Source organism: Neovison vison, chromosome 12 (assembly GCF_020171115.1).
Source record: "Neovison vison isolate M4711 chromosome 12, ASM_NN_V1, whole genome shotgun sequence".
NCBI classification, from domain to species: domain Eukaryota; kingdom Metazoa; phylum Chordata; class Mammalia; order Carnivora; family Mustelidae; genus Neogale; species Neogale vison.
Window position 1 is genome coordinate 81,665,340 of NC_058102.1, and position 12,384 is coordinate 81,677,723.

A 12,384-nucleotide genomic window follows, 5' to 3' on the forward strand; every position below is an offset into this window, starting at 1 on the left:
GGCAGGGTCATCTGCTGATTGATAGTCAAGGGCTCTCATATCATGTGGACTCAGTTACCCTCCATCCCTCTTCTTCTACAGTCCCTGAAAAATTGTCAAGTTATAAGGCTTTTGGGGCACCTGAGTGGTTCAGTCAGTTAAGTGCCTGCCTTTGGCTCTCAGGCCCTGGGATTGAGTCATGCATTGGGCTCAGCAGGGAGTCTGCTCCTCCTCTACCCTGCCTCCTTCTTGTGATCTTTCTCTCTCTTTCAAATAAATAAATAAATAATAAATAATAAATATGTAAGGCTTTTGTAACAATGACAGTGCATCTACCATTGCCCCAGCATTTAGAGATTTTTCAAATTGCTTGGTCAGGTCCATCACAGGGTGCCCCCACCCACCCACAGGAAGTACAACTCCTGAAATCTGGAGGCCTGACAAATGTCCAAGATTCTTGAACTTCAATTTGACTTCAAGCCACAGGCGAGTGAGGGGCCTGCACACAAGGACAGCTTGCCTGGAATCTCTTCTACTTTCTTATCTATTCCTTGTGGCCCTCCTTCTCCTTCTCAGTTGGAAAAATCCACTTCCCGACATGTTCCCCTCTCCTTCCAGTCACCCTCCTGCACCCTCTCTTCTCTATTTCTTGAGACTTCATTATTTTTTTTTCAGAGCAGTGAAAAATGATTCTTTGTGTAAACATGGGAATTCTGGTTTCAAACTTGGTGAGTCGTTTCTTACATCTTTATTTCTGCCTCTGGTGTGGAGTAAGGTGCCTTCAAGACACCAGGAAAGGGGCACCTGGGTGGCTCAGTGGGTTAAAGCCTCTGCCTTCGGCTCAGGTCATGATCTCAGGGTCCTGGGATCGAGCCTCGCATCGGGCTCTCTGCTCAGCAGGGAGCCTGCTTTCCCCTCTCTCTGCCTGCCTTTCTGCCTACTTGAGATCTGTTTGTCAAATAAATAAATAAAATCTTAAAAAAAATAAAGACACCAGGAAAGAAGGGTTAGAAAGTAAACAATGGATATGCTGGGACACAGTGCTTCAAAATTCCATTCAGATTTCCGAAGAATGAAAGTCTGATTAAGCACCCACTGACCAGTCAGTAGCCCCTCGATGTTGGAAAACAGGTCAGACTTTGATCCTTGGGCTTCGAAGTCAGAGTATCAGGGACACCTGAAAGGAAGTAAGGCATTCTCTGTACAGCATTGGCCAGAGCCACTATTGTCAAAAAACCAGCTTTCCTCAGAAGAGGGCTAGACTACATAAAAAACTAATGATGTACTGTATGGTGACTAACATAACATAATAAAAAAAATTATTAATTAATTCTAAAAAAAGAAGAGGGTTAGAGATAAGCCAGCCAGCCCATATTTGGTTCAGTTCACTGCTCTCAACTAAAACCTCATTTTAAAAATGTAGTTATTTAATCTCTATGCACAATTCAAAATGTCACCTCACTGAACTGAAAATCCACTGCCCCTTGGTCAGTAGGAATTCCCTGCCCAATTCATAATGGGCACTGCAGTGGTAAGAGAGAGCTCTTTATACTTGACCAGTGAGAGAAGAGTGACAATGTATCCAAGCAAAGGGAAGCAGAAAGAAAATGTAGAGTGATACATTGCATAAACATGATATATTTACATGCCCTTTACAGTTTATAAAGCATTTTTGCATATTTTTTAAAGATTTGTTTGTTTTTTGTTAGAGAGAGAGCAGAAGCATGGAGAGCTATGGCAGAACAGGCAGGGCAGGCAGAGGGGAAAGCAGACTCCCGGCTGAGCAAGGAGCCCATGAGACTCGATCCAGGACCCCGGAAACATGATCTGAGCCAAAGGCAGATGCTTAACTGACTGAGCCACATAGGCATCCCTATTTTTGTATATTTTAAAAAAATACTGATCCTATGATTAGAGATTTTCCTTGCTTAGTCTATTGCTAATTTTATGAGTCTTTCTCTATCTGTAAACTGGAAATAATAACAGGATCTAGATTTCATATTTGGTGTGAAGGTTAAATAAAACAGGTAAAATGAAAATTATATAATAGCATCATTTATAAAATCATCCATTTTGATGATCATTCAGACCAATAATCACTGAGTAAGGCCATCTTTTTACTTTACCTTCTTACTTTGGTACTTAAAACATTAAAACCATTAAACATCTTCAGTGATAGAATTTGTGTTACTATTATAATGCTATAGAGATCCATAAACATGGAATATCTTCGTATTTATTTGTGTCTTCAATTTTTTTAAAATCTATGTCTTATACTTCACAGTGTGCTGGGTTGGGAGTTTGCTCCCATTCCCAGGCAGGGCCATAGCCAGCACTGTTTCTATCCAGCTTCTAATACATCTGAACTGCTGATTTCCCTTGTTATTACAGTACCCTCAAAAACTCAAATGCCCTCATTCTATTTAAAAACAAAATTCTACTACCATGTCCTGTGTCACTTGGGAATTTCAAGATGTGATCTATTCCCTTGAAATATGGTTAATATTTAATAGTTAATAGTAAGTGATTAAGACACATATCCAAGCTATAGGTATTTTGCATTTTTGTCTATTTATTCTTAATTGTTTGGATTCAGTAAATTTGGGGCTTGCCAGCTTAGTGTTTGATAGTGAATGATAGAAGAGAAATCAATGTTATGTCATTCTATTAGTCAGGACTCTTGCAAGTCCTGGTGATATAATCCAATCTCAAACTAAGTCATCAAACAAAACAGAGATGCCATTAGGTTATATAAATGAAAATTCATAGGTATCTAGCATCCAGCAAGGCAGGACCCAGGTGTTCGTATATGGCTCTCACTCTTTCTATCTTGGACAGCTCTTCTAGGCTCAATGAGTATCTGCAGCCCATAAGACCCACATGTCCTATCTTTGCAACCCGTCACAGGCAGAAAACTTCCCTAATTGTTCCAGCAGAAAAATACCAGGGACAACTTTTCCAAACTAAGTACTATGGTCAGGGGTCTGAGTGTTCTAATTAGTCAGGCCTAGGGCATGGGTCCTCTTCTGCCTCTGGATGACAGAGTCATCCAGGCTCAAACCATACAGAATGGTTTCTCTTCAAGAATGGATAGGATTTGTAAACAGGCATGATTAAGAGTTGCTGGGCAGATAAAGCACAGATCTTTTTTACATTTTTCAAAAAGATGGCAATATTCTCAAAGACGTTATCTACAAGACAGTAGATAGGTTGTTGTTGGGTTTTTTTCCCATAAACTATGAAAGTAAAATATACTCAAGCGCCAACATGTAGAAGGCAAATGGTACTTGTGCCATAGGAAATCAGACAACTTTCTTGGAAACAGTTATCACGAAAAACATTTGGAAGCAGTGAGGTTACAACAGTCTTGCAATCCTCCTTGCTTTTCATACTACACTGCCAAATCGAACTTTCTAATTGATGCTAAATAACATTTGTTAGCCCCTCACTACTTACACAATAAGGCATAGACATCTTAGTCTGAAGATAACCAGACATAATTCTATTAAAATTCAGCCAGTACATAACTTAGGATCTTCAATGAATGACCAAATCTCTTTAAGCCTCAGTTCACTCTTTTGTAAAAATAAAATATAATGCCTACTTCAGTGGAAGTTGGAGAACTATATGAGCCAATTATAGTATCCGGCATAAAATAGATGCTCAACAGTTAGAGGACCTATTCATTATTGTTCACATTCTTCCACAGGAACAGCATATTATTCTCTTGTCAGTTCTTCCCAATACTTTCCTCACCCAGTGGAAACTTGGTAAAGGCAGGGATTCTGGCTGGTTTTTTTTGTTAAGGGCTCCCCAAGGCTTAGAACTGTTCCTATAACATAGAGGTGCGCAATAGGCATTTGTTGAATGAATAAATGAATGGCCTACCTTGTCTCCCACCTCCAATAGTTAACTCCTTGAGGAGATGATTCCCATTCAGTTTAGTTTTATGTCACCCCAAATTCCTAGTTCAGAGCCTAGAAGAAATATTTGTTGAACGAGTGACAGAATTTATGACAATCCAAACAATTCCCTCAGTACTCCATTTTCAATTGTCAAATATAGTTGGCAAACATTTTCAGTGTTGGCAAACATTTTCAACTGCAATCATAACTATCACTCCTAATATTTTATCAGCAGGAAAAAAAGTGCTACACATAATATGACTTCATGTTCAAACACACATACAAAGTTAAAAGCATTAGGAGTGACATTTAGGTTGTTCAATGGCATTAAAGATGTAAAGATGGCTCAGGAATTTGGAGGTTGTTTTTTTTTTTTAAGATTTATTTATTTATTTGAGAGAGAAAGAGAGCATGAGGTGGGGGAGAGGGTGAGAATCCTCAAGGAGACTCCATGCTGAGCCCGGAGCCTGGCACAAATCTCAACCCCAGGACCCTGAGATAATGACGTGAGCCAAAATCAAGAGATGGGCACTTAACCGACTGAACCTCCTGAGTGCCCCTGAAATGCTTTTTTCTTAAACTGGTCTGCTTTTCAATCTTAGACAATGAATAGTAAATAGTATTTAATAAAACACTTCTAAAATCAGAGCACATTACTGAATGATCAATGAAATGTGCCTTTTAACATATGTGCGGGGTTGATATAATCAGCTTTTTAATGAATCTCAAGACTGTAGCAGAAAGTTTTATAAATTCCAAATAGTGAGTTTTTGTTTTTTTTTTTATGAAAGTTATTAGCACACTTATCCACCCAAAAACTTTACACCATTTTCTCGGATTTTTAACTGTTTTAATGAGCCAACTTACAAAGAGGCTTAAAACCTAAACTTTACTGGGGTTAGTATAAGAGAACAAAGACTTAAATCATTTAGCCATGACTTAAATCATTCTCAAGCACTTGTATATTTAGAGAAGCATGAAAAAATAAGGAAGAGATGACTTGTTTTCTCTAAATCCTAACAGACTGTGTATTTGAACATGATTTGAACCCACATAAGAGGATTTCCTAATGGAAAAATATGACCTCCTACCTTTAAGAATTAAATGACCCTTTGGAGATCTACAAGAAAAAGGTTCACCCCAACTTTGCTAACATTAAAGATCCATACGAAACAACATCTTGATGTATTAGTATATGAATCAGAAACATCTGGATCAAGTTTGGCTTAAAATATACATTGATTTGAAAATAAAGTGAAAAGCTTTTATAAAAATGTGTGCTATGTTTCAAAGGTTATAAGCCATTAAACACATTTTTGATTCTATTCTAAAATTTAAGTCAACTATTTGAAATAAAGATCAGAGAAATCTACCTTTCTTCTTGATATGAGACCACATAGAAACTTCCAGCAGAGTTTTGACTGGAGATCAGTTGACTCAGGTAGGGTTTAGGAAGACCCTCATACCTCTGAAATGGTGTTCGAAATTTTATGTGTATATGCAGATGTGTCTTTATCTAGAGCAGAACTTCTTGATCTTGGCATTCAGACATCTGTGGCCAGATAATTATTTTTGTTGTGGGAACTGTCTTATGTATTGTAGGATATCTAGCATTATCCCTGGCCTCTACCCATAAAACGCCATTAGCACGGCCCCCATCATCTCTATCAAAAATGCCTCCAGACATCACCAATGTCCCTGGAGAACAAATGATATGAAGAGAGGGTCGGTCCACTGCTTTCCTCAGATTCCCAGACAGGTTAAGAGCCACTGCTTTAGTCTGTAGAACAGAAGTCCTACTTATCTCCCCATAGATTAGGGCCCATTAGACCCCATAGATAAGCATGCTGGTCTGGCCTTTGGAATTCTCCTCAAAATGAAACCCATTGCTGTGACATTGTCCCACTCTTCTGGCTGACAAAGTGATGGGACACCTTCACCATCCTTCCGCCTGTTAAGTACAATCTTCTAAAGATCTATTATTTCAAAATCTTTGACCAAGATTTCCCAATTGCCAAATGGCTTTAGAAAGTCTGTGGACTAATTTTAAAGAAGGGGAGTCATAAGCCTCTTAGTTTGTTTATCCTGTTTTGATTCCCTACCATACAACCCAGTGCCTGACTCATGTAGTAAATACATATTTGACTAACGACTGAATAACTTGATTTGTGAAACCCACAGCATTATGAGAGGTTATTCTTTTTTTTTTTACATTTTATTTATTTTTTTTTCCAATTTATTTATTTTCAGAAAAACAGTATTCATTATTTTTTCACCACACCCAGTGCTCCATGCAAGCTGTGCCCTCTATAATACCCACCACCTGGTACCCCAACCTCCCACCCCCCCGCCACTTCAAACCCCTCAGATTGTTTTTCAGAGTCCATAGTCTCTCATGGTTCATCTCCCCTTCCAATTTACCCAAAAGCACATACCCTCCCCAATGTCCATAACTCTACACCCCTTCTCCCAACCCCCCTCCCCCCAGCAACCCACAGTTTGTTTCGTGAGATTAAGAGTCACTTATGGTTTGTCTCCCTCCCTATCCCATCTTGTTTCATGGATTCTTCTCCTACCCACTTAAGCCCCCATGTTGCATACCACTCCCTCATATCAGGGAGATCATATGATAGTTGTCTTTCTCCGCTTGACTTATTTCGCTAAGCATGATACGCTCTAGTTCCATCCATGTTGTCGCAAATGGCAAGATTTCGTTTCTTTTGATGGCTGCATAGTATTCCATTGTGTATATATACCACATCTTCTTGATCCATTCATCTGTTGATGGACATCTAGGTTCTTTCCATAGTTTGGCTATTGTGGACATTGCTGCTATAAACATTCGGGTGCACGTGCCCCTTTGGATCACTACGTTTGTATCTTTAGGGTAAATTCCCAGTAGTGCAATTGCTGGGTCATAGGGCAGTTCTATTTTCAACATTTTGAGGAACCTCCATGCTGTTTTCCAGAGTGGTTGCACCAGCTTGCATTCCCACCAACAGTGTAGGAGGGTTCCCCTTTCTCCGCATCCTCGCCAGCATCTGTCATTTCCTGACTTGTTGATTTTAGCCATTCTGACTGGTGTGAGGTGAAATCTCATTGTGGTTTTGATTTGTATTTCCCTGATGACGAGTGATATGGAGAACTTTTTCATGTGTCTGTTGGCCATCTGGATGTCTTCTTTGCAGAAACGTCTGTTCATGTCCTCTGCCCATTTCTTGATTGGATTATTTGTTCTTTGGGTGTTGGGTTTGTTAAGTTCTTTATAGATTTTGGACACTAGTCCTTTATCTGATATGTCGTTTGCAAATATCTTCTCCCATTCTGTCAGTTGTCTTTTGGTTTTGTTAACTGTTTGCTTTGCTGTGCAAAAGCTTTTGATTTTGATGAAATCCCAAAAGTTCATTTTTGCCCTTGCTTCCCTTGCCTTTGGTGATGTTCCTAGGAAGATGTTGCTGTGGCTGAGGTCGAAGAGGTTGCTGCCTGTGTTCTCCTCAAGGATTTTGATGGATTCCTTCCTCACATTGAGGTCCTTAATCCATTTTGAGTTTATTTTTGTGTGTGGTGTAAGGAAATGGTCCAATTTCATTTTTCTGCACGTGGCTGTCCAATTTTCCCAACACCATTTATTGAAGAGGCTGTCTTTTTTCCATTGGACATTCTTTCCTGCTTTGTCGAAGATTAGTTGACCATAGAGTTGAGGGTCTATTTCTGGGCTCTCTATTCTGTTCCATTGGTCTATGTGTCTGTTTTTGTGCCAGTACCATGCTGTCTTGATGATGACAGCTTTGTAATAAAGCTTGAAGTCCGGAATTGTGATGCCACCAACTTTGGCTTTGTTTTTCAATATCCCTTTGGCTATTCGAGGTCTTTTCTGGTTCCATATAAATTTTAAAATTATTTGTTCCATTTCTTTGAAAAAAATGGATGGTACTTTGATAGGAATTGCATTAAATGTGTAGATTGCTCTAGGTAGCATAGACATTTTCACAATATTTATTCTTCCAATCCAGGAGCATGGAACATTTTTCCATTTCTTTGTGTCTTCCTCAATTTCTTTCATGAGTACTTTATAGTTTTCTGAGTATAGATTCTTAGCCTCTTTGGTTAGGTTTATTCCTAGGTATCTTATGGTCTGGGGTGCAATTGTAAATGGGATTGACTCCTTAATTTCTCTTTCTTCTGTCTTGTTGTTGGTGTAGAGAAATGCAACTGATTTCTGTGCATTGATCTTATATCCTGACACTTTACTGAATTCTTGTACAAGTTCTAACAGTTTTGGAGTGGAGTCTTTTGGGTTTTCCACATAGAGTATCATATCATCTGCAAAGAGTGATAATTTGACTTCTTCTTTGCCGATTTGGATGCCTTTAATTTCCTTTTGTTGTCTGATTGCTGAGGCTAGGACTTCTAATACTATGTTGAATAGCAGTGGTGATAATGGACATCCCTGCCGTGTTCCTGACCTTAGTGGAAAAGCTTTCAGTTTTTCTCCATTGAGAATGATATTTGCAGTGGGTTTTTCATAGATGGCTTTGATGATATTGAGGTATGTGCCCTCTATCCCTACACTTTGAAGGGTTTTGATCAGGAAGGGATGCTGTACTTTGTCAAATGCTTTTTCAGCATCTATTGAGAGTATCATATGGTTCTTGTTCTTTCTTTTATTGATGTGTTGTATCACATTGACTGATTTGCGGATGTTGAACCAACCTTGCAGGCCTGGGATAAATCCCACTTGGTCGTGGTGAATAATCCTTTTAATGTACTGTTGAATCCTATTGGCTAGTATTTTGGTGAGAATTTTCGCATCTGTGTTATCAAGGATATTGGTCTATAGCTCTCTTTTTTGATGGGATCCTTGTCTGGTTTGGGGATCAAGGTGATATTGGCCTCATAAAATGAGTTTGGGATTTTTCCTTCTATTTCTATTTTTTGGAACAGTTTCAGGAGAATAGGAATTAGTTCTTCTTTAAATGTTTGGTAGAATTCCCCCGGGAAGCCATCTGGCCCTGGGCTTTTGTTTGTTTGGAGATTTTTAATGACTGTTTGAATCTCCTTACTGGTTATGGGTCTGTTCAGGCTTTCTATTTCTTCCTGGTTCAATTTTGGTAGTTTATATGTTTCTAGGAATGCATCCATTTCTTTCAGATTGTCAAATTTGTTGGCGTAGAGTTGCTCGTAGTATGTTCTTATAATAGTTTGTATTTCTTTGGTGTTAGTTGTGATCTCTCCTCTTTCATTCAGGATTTTATTTATTTGGGTCCTTTCTCTTTTCTTTTTGATAAGTCTGGCCAAGGGTTTATCAATTTTATTAATTCTTTCAAAGAACCAGCTCCTAGTTTCGTTGATTTGTTCTATTGTTTTTTTTGGTTTCTATTTCATTGATTTCTGCTCTGATCTTTATGATTTCTCTTCTCCTGCTGGGCTTAGGGTTTCTTTCTTGTTCTTTCTCCAGCTCCTTTAGGTGTAGGGTTAGGTTGTGTACCTGAGACCTTTCTTGTTTCTTGAGAAAAGCTTGTACCGCTATGTATTTTCCTCTCAGGACTGCCTTTGTTGTGTCCCACAGATTTTGAACTGTTGTATTTTCATTATCATTTGTTTCCATGATTTTTTTCAATTCTTCTTTAATTTCCCGGTTGACCCATTCATTCTTTAGAAGGATGCTGTTTAGTCTCCATGTATTTGTGTTCTTTCCAAACTTCCTCTTGTGGTTGAGTTCTAGCTTCAGAGCATTGTGGTCTGAAAATATGCAGGGAATGATCCCAATCTTTTGATACCGGTTGAGTCCTGAGTTAGGACCGAGGATGTGATCTATTCTGGAGAATGTTCCATGTGCACTAGAGAAGAATGTGTATTCTGTTGCTTTGGGATGAAATGTTCTAAATATATCTGTGATGTCCATCTCATCCAGTGTATCATTTAAGGCCTTTATTTCCCTGTTGATCTTTTGCTTGGATGATATGTCCATTTCCGTGAGGGGAGTGTTAAAGTCCCCTACTATTATTGTATTATTGTTGATGTGTTTCTTTGATTTTGTTATTAATTGGTTTATATAGTTTGCTGCGCCCACGTTGGGGGCATAGATATTTAAAATTGTTAGATCTTCTTGTTGGACAGACCCTTTGAGTATGATATAGTGTCCTTCCTCATCTCTTATTATAGTCTTTGGCTTAAAATCTAATTGATCTGATATAAGGATTGCCACTCCTGCTTTTTTCTGATGTCCATTAGCATGGTAAATTCTTTTCCACCCCCTCACTTTAAGTCTGGAGGTGTCTTCGGGTTTAAAATGAGTTTCTTGGAGGCAACATATAGATGGGTTTTGTTTTTTTATCCATTCTGATACCCTGTGTCTTTTGATTGGGGCATTTAGCCCATTAACATTCAGGGTAACTATTGAGAGATATGATTTTAGTGCCATTGTATTGCCTGTAAGGTGACTGTTACTGTATATTGTCTCTGTTCCTTTCTGATCTACCACTTGTAGGCTCTCTCTTTGCTTAGAGGACCCCTTTCAGTATTTCCTGTAGAGCTGGTTTGGTGTTTGCAAATTCTTTCAGTTTTTGTTTGTCCTGGAAGCTTTTAATCTCTCCTTCTATTTTCAATGATAGCCTAGCTGGATATAGTATTCTTGGCTGCATGTTTTTCTCGTTTAGTGCTCTGAAAATATCATGCCAGCTCTTTCTGGCCTGCCAGGTCTCTGTGGATAAGTCAGCTGCCAATCTAATACTTTTACCATTGTATGTTACAGACTTCTTTTCCCGGGCTGCTTTCAGGATTTTCTCTTTGTCACTAAGGCTTGTAAATTTTACTATTAGGTGACGGGGTGTGGGCCTATTCTTATTGATTTTGAGGGGCGTTCTCTGGACCTCCTGAATTTTGATGCTCGTTCCCTTTGCCATATTGGGGAAATTCTCCCCAATAATTCTCTCCAGTATACCTTCTGCTCCCCTCTCTCTTTCTTCTTCTTCTGGAATCCCAATTATTCTAATGTTGTTTCGTCTTATGGTGTCACTTATCTCTCGAATTCTCCCCTCATGGTCCAGTAGCTGTTTGTCCCTCTTTTGCTCAGCTTCTTTATTCTCTGTCATTTGGTCTTCTAGATCACTAATTCTTTCTTCTGCCTCATTTATCCTAGCAGTGAGGGCCTCCATTTTTGATTGAACTTCATTAATAGCTTTTTTTATTTCAACTTGGTTAGATTTTAGTTCTTTTATTTCTCCAGAAAGGGCTTTTATATCTCTGGAGAGGGTTTCTCTAATATCTTCCATGACTTTTTCAAGCCCGGCTATAACCTTGAGAATTGTCATTTTGAACTCTAGATCTGACATATTACCAATGTCTGTATTGATTAGGTCCCTAGCCTTCGGTACTGCCTCTTGTTCTTTTTTTTGTTGTGAATTTTTCCGCCTTGTCATTTTGTCCAGCTAAGAGTATATGAAGGAGCAAGTAAAATACTAAGAGGGTGGCAACAATTCCAGGAAAATATGCTTTAACCAAATCAGAAGACATCCCAAATCATGAGGGGGGATTTCTCCCCCCTCACGATTGGGTGAGGGATCTCCTCTGATTGGGATCTCCTTTGATTGGGATCTCCCAATCTCTTCTGATTGGGATCTCTTCTGATTTGGGGATAAGAAGAGGTTCAAAAAGAAAGAAAGAAAAAAAAGAAAAAAAGAATTAAAAAAAAGATTGAATTAAAAATTCAATCAAGAATTTAAAAAAGAATTAAGAAAAATAAAGATTGAAGAGATTAGGATCTCTTCTGATTTGGGGATAAAAAGAGGTTCAAAAAGAAAGAAAGAAAAAAAGACTTAAAAAAAGAGATTGAATTAAAAATTCAATCAAGAATTTAAAAAAGAATTAAGAAAAAAAAAGATTGAAGAGATTAGGATCTCTTCTGATTTGGGGATAAAAAGAGGTTCAAAAAGAAAGAAAGAAAAAGAAAAAAGAAAAAAAAAGAATTAAAAAAAGAAAATGAATAAAGAAAAGTATAAAAAAGAAAAAAATATATATATTAGATAATCTAGTTAAAAAACGTTAAAAAAGAAAAGGGTAAAAGTTATAAAAAATTTTAGCAGAAGAAGAGAAAAAAAATGAAAAAGAAAAAAATTAAATTAACTGCAAGACTAAAAAATCACAGGCAGAAAGCCATGAGTTCCGTGGTTTGTTTTCTCCTCCTCTGGAATTCTGCTGCTCTCTCCTTGGTATTGAAACTGCACTCCTTGGTAGGTGAACTTGGTCTTGCCTGGATTTCTTGTTGATCTTCTGGGGGAGGGGCCTGGTGTAGTGATTCTCAAGTGTCTTTGCCCCAGGCGGAATTACACCGTCCTTACCAGGGGCCGGGCTGAGTGATCTGCTCGGCTTTGCTTTCAGGAGCTTTTGTTCCCTGAGCGCTTTCCGTAGAGTTCCGGAGGACGGGAATACAAATGGCGGCCTCCTGGTCTCCGGCCCGGAGGAGCCGAGAGCCCAGGGCCCCGCTCTCCTGTGCGCCCTC